This window comes from Hippopotamus amphibius, chromosome 8, assembly GCF_030028045.1.
Source record: "Hippopotamus amphibius kiboko isolate mHipAmp2 chromosome 8, mHipAmp2.hap2, whole genome shotgun sequence".
Classification (NCBI taxonomy): Eukaryota; Metazoa; Chordata; class Mammalia; order Artiodactyla; family Hippopotamidae; genus Hippopotamus; species Hippopotamus amphibius.
In genome coordinates this window covers 131,916,327-131,921,318 of record NC_080193.1, presented here as the reverse complement: position 1 = coordinate 131,921,318, position 4,992 = coordinate 131,916,327, and the positions used below count along the sequence as shown (strand labels likewise).

Below are 4,992 nucleotides of genomic sequence, written 5' to 3'. Positions count from 1 at the left end.
TCCCAAACCCTACTATAAAACTAAGACCGTCTTTGCTAGGGTTAGGGGCAGTCCAGAGTATGGTGGCCCTTTGAAAGCACAGCTAATTTCAGATGATGTCTCTTTTAAAAATTTTGTATTATAAAGTCTGCAGATTTGAGTTTGTGTACTAGCACTGCCATTTACTAGCTGCCTGGCCATCCCAGAGCCAGCTCTCTTTCCTACCGTGTAAAACTGGGGATAATCGTGAAATAATATTGCTAAAACTCCTAATCTAATGTGTATTATGAAAAATAGTAGGTATTTATACTTACCTGGCAGGGGAGATACCATGATCATGAAGGTGGTTTTCCCAACGCAAGACTTATTCATTGCACTGCAGTTGTGCTGACCCCTGCAATTCCCCCAAATGTGGGAGACTCCACTGCATAATTTGTGGTAGTGGGGGACTGCGTTCAGACTTTAAAAATAGCATTTAATAAAAGTTAATTGACTCTAAATCTGGTCAGGATAAGAGCAGGAATGGATAGGTCAACCTGAAGGTAACGTCAATGACTTTAAGAGGAAGCAAACAGGGCCATAAAACTCTTCTGAATTTCTAGAATTATGTGACATATGTGATTGTCTGTTCTATATATTTCCATAGCAGAGAACTCTGGAACTCACTGTAGGAAAATGACATGTGGTCAGGGCTCAGCTCTTGCACCATGCTTTCTATGAGTCAGTTCATGCTTGTATTGGGTCGTACTTCAATTTTTCAAAGTTTCCATTCCTAAGGTTTAAATTCTGCCTAAGTCTGACTGTGACTCCAAGATGTGTCTACAGTTTGTAGAGGTAGCTCATATGATTAATACCTCAATGTTAAGAACCAATCAGCCTAAAGAATAGGTGGTAAAATTAATTTTGACTTTTTTTTCTGTTTAGTGGCATTGCCATTGGATATTTTTATAGAGTTCATATTTAACTTTCAATATGTGTTGGGGAAACATTTGCAAAAGAAAGAAAAATGATTATTCAATGGACCATGTATCCTTTTCACTTCTTTCAGCTTAAAAAAGTGACCAATTTTATGAACTCACTTCAACATAGTCACCACTTAAAATGTTGGACGTGGAAAGTTTGAGGGTTTGGGGGGTAATTGATAAAGCTGTGATTCCCTGTTCTTCTTACACTGGTCTCAGTTTTCTTTTGGGAACAAGAGAACACATTAAATATTTTAATATTTAAACTTCCCTAAGTAAAAGTAAGAAGTGATTTCTTTAACAATGTTCAAAATGAACTTTGGAACTGATAAAAGTAAACATATGGCCCCTGGAGCCAGAATATCCAGTTTTGAATTCCAGATTTGCTACTTCCTAGCTATGTGACTTTAGGCAAATGTCTATGCCTTTTTGTGCTTTAGTTTTCTCTCCTTTAAATGCGACTAATTACAGCTCTCATAACACTGTGTTGTGAGGAGTAAACAAGTTAATACATGTGAAGCATCCACCTATATTTGTAGGCTAACAGGGAAACAAAATAATAAAATGTAAATCCAAGGTTTAGAGACAGTTACAGTAACACAAAACAATACGTAGGCTTTAAAATAGTCCAATTAGATAAGTTTTTCTTTGAATAATTATAATAAGGTTATTTATTATGCAAAGTCCATAACATGGTAATGTTATTTAGGAATCCCGGATGTTTTTTAAGAAAAAATTGAGCCATAGACCATGAGCAACACTCTTCATCTCTACCAGCCCAGGGTTGCTCCTTGGCTGTTAGGTTGTTCTTCAGACAGAGTATTTAGCAGTTGGATGGAGAACATCTCCATTTTCTAGGTGCATTTAATAAAATATGTGTCTCAAAGTCCTGTGCATGTTACATTATTGGTGACTGGATACTTGTAAAAGGTTAAGGTGGTTGTTGGTAGTCAGCCTCCTTGGTGATGCCTCCTATTTTTTAATGCCTTCTTTTGTAGTGTGCAATTTAATCAATGTTTTAACTGTGAATCGAAAGTACATATTTTATGAATTCTCCTTAAAGGTTTACGATTTTTTCTTTTACTACTAATATACAAAATGACCATTTTATGTCTCTAATGATTGTGTCTCAATAGCCCAATACAATTACTAATAGATAACTACATGGTCTGAAATGAGCTCTAATATAATTATTTCTATCCCTGGGTTGTGGGTAATTCAATCTTCAGTGCTGATGTACTCAGTTAAACATGGTGGATTTACATACCCACAGTCTTAGGTATGTATCTAAAGAGGCCAACTGGTATCATGAATAATAATCATTTCATTTTGCTATTTATCTAGTAAAAATCTGGCTTCTGAAAGCCTAATATGATTTTCTCGGGTGCTCAATATTAATGAAGGAGAGGAAATTTATATGAGTTACTTAGGCTTATAGGTAATTGAAACAGGGTCTGCCAAAAGTAGAAATGGAACTTCAAAGTTTGTATTTTTAAATTTATTTTTTTCCATGTGAATGTACTAAAAAACTATTCCTCAAAACATTCTCGCAAGCAACTAATGCTTATTCTTAACCGTACTGAAATTTGTGCTGTATTATATATTCTTGGTAAGTTAAGTACCATAATACATACCACATGTATGAATGAAATAGAATAATGGTGATGTGCTTTGACCTTGTTTAAAGAGTTATTCTGTAGTTCCAGTTTACATAGCTTTCTACTCCTTTTTATACTACTGTGTAATTTCAAGAATTTAGAATATTAGACTAGCTCTGCTGCTAAAGGAAAATTTGAGACTAACTGCTATGATTACACATTTGTTTAGCACCAAGGTTGCTAAGCCCCAAGAGCTGAAGAAAACATTGAATCATGAAGACTATTAATTGGGCTTTTGGTACCCAAAGCATCTATTCAGTAAATATAACATGAAGTACATAGATCCAACTGACTTAGTGTGTTTTTTCCACTCTCTGCTATGGTGCCTGAAGTGTCTATAATTAGAGATATTCCTCTGGGTTCAGGCATTATCACAATTATTACCTAGAAGGTTAAACCGTTACTGCACATCGGCCTATGAACACATATGATCTTGTCAGAGATGTAGCTTACATAGCATTCTGAAAGAAAAAAAAACAGTACATTGGAACAGAAAAACCCCCAGTTCATGATTATTCTGGAAAGGGTAACTTTGGGTGGTATAAAAAACATAGGGTTTAGCTCTGGTATAAAATGTTATTATGACTTTAATTTGTTTGCCACTGAGTCCAAGTACTCAATCTTTATAAAAAAAATGGAGATATTGCTTAATCTAAAATGAAAAACACGTAAGTTCTTTGGATTTGATGAGTGCTTTACCAAATATTTATTACATATTGTTTGGCATTAACTGTGTACAGGCTTATTTCTAGGTAGGGGTGGGATAGCTCAGAAATAAATAAAATATAGCTTCTGGTCTTTAAGACACTTTAAAGTAAGAGACAGTTTTTACACAAATAACAGTGGACAGTAAATGAAATAAGAAGCTGTAACTCTTGAGTAAGAAGGTTAAGGCCACATTTCCAAACTAATTGTAATGTAGGCTTTCAAATGTTTTCCAGAAAGTTCTATGGAAATGTAGTAGAAGGAACCACTTTTAAAATAAACAGAGCAAACATAAAACACTTATTTTATTATAAAAATACATTCTTTTCCCCCAAATAAAGCAAAATTAAGGAAAAATATTTCACACTATAAATAACTGTAAATACATTAATACTTGTCTTTCCATGAAAATGTATATATTTTTCTCCATCAAAATGGGATCATTCTAAAAGAACTGTTTTGTAATCTACATTTCAGCTTAAGGTATCTTGGACTGCTTCCTATGATAATAAATAACCTTGTATAGTACTTTAACATTCATCATTTGTTTATTCATCTAATGAAAAATACTCACTGAGAATTCACTATATTCTTGGCATAGTCATTGTCCAGGGATACAATGATATATATTAAAGGCATGTGTTACTACTGATGGTACTGAATCACAGTAGATTTTGCTGCAAAAGAACAAGTTGAATGCAAGAAGACAAGGGAAAAACAGATTTTTTTAAATTTCCTCCCTACTTAGTAATTGTTGAGAATGTTAGCTAAGTATTTGGATAATGGACATGTTCAATGAATTACAAGACCAAGGTATTGAGAATTACTTAAGTTTCTTCTGCTTACAAAATAGAGATGATGCCTATTTATTATAGATATAGATGAGATTATGCAACAACAACTGTAATAATTTTAAAGATGGAGTGGGACATTATACAGATATAAGTTCAAGTCCTGGCTCCATTACCCAAAAGCTGTGTGACCTTGGGCAAGTCAATTACTGAGAATTGGTTGAAGACTTTCTACTGATTACTGGCTTGGCCCTAGACATTCAAAGGGTAGGTAAAGAAAATTCTGCTTTTTTGTCTCCACAGGATTCTAATCGCTAAAACAGGAAAGCATAAATTAAATGCTGGGGAAACTTACAGAGAACTATTTCCTAATATATGTTTTCAATACAATGGTTTTACAATTGCTTGTCTGTCATCCATTCATCCACATGTCCATCCAACTATCTACTTATAATCTATCTATCCTCTATCTATCATCTGTCATCTATCTATCTATCTATCTATCCATCTATCATCTATCTATCATCTAGTATCAACCTAATCAGCTGTAAGATCTTTTTTCTACATTAATGGGTATAGATTTTAAATTCATTATGGATAGAAAGACAAATGGAAAGGAGGAAATTATTCTTTTCATAAATGTAAGAGCAAGTATGTATTGAAATATGTGTGAGTAAATATGTGTCCATATGTTTATGTGTGTACCTAGTTTCAATTTTTTCCAATTTTTTTCCTGCACAAATCTTGTTCCCTTACTTGTAACTTTTCTTCTACCTAACCAAATACTAATGTACCAGAAAGCTCTTTAAGTGGAAGAGGGTATGCTCTCCAGTTGTCTAGGATTGGTCCACATGTATAAAAAACTAAAGGGAAACAGAGAGCTCTTCACTTAAAATT

At 33.8% G+C, this 4,992-nt stretch overlaps 1 non-coding gene across 1 annotated transcript; it reads left to right on the top strand.

Moving 5' to 3' along the window:
- Window positions 1-285: 285 nt before the first annotated feature.
- LOC130859746 (U1 spliceosomal RNA) lies at window positions 286-445 on the top strand. The gene has a single exon (XR_009055299.1). It is a non-coding gene; the product is annotated as a U1 spliceosomal RNA (small nuclear RNA).
- The last annotated feature ends 4,547 nt before the right edge of the window (window positions 446-4,992 follow it).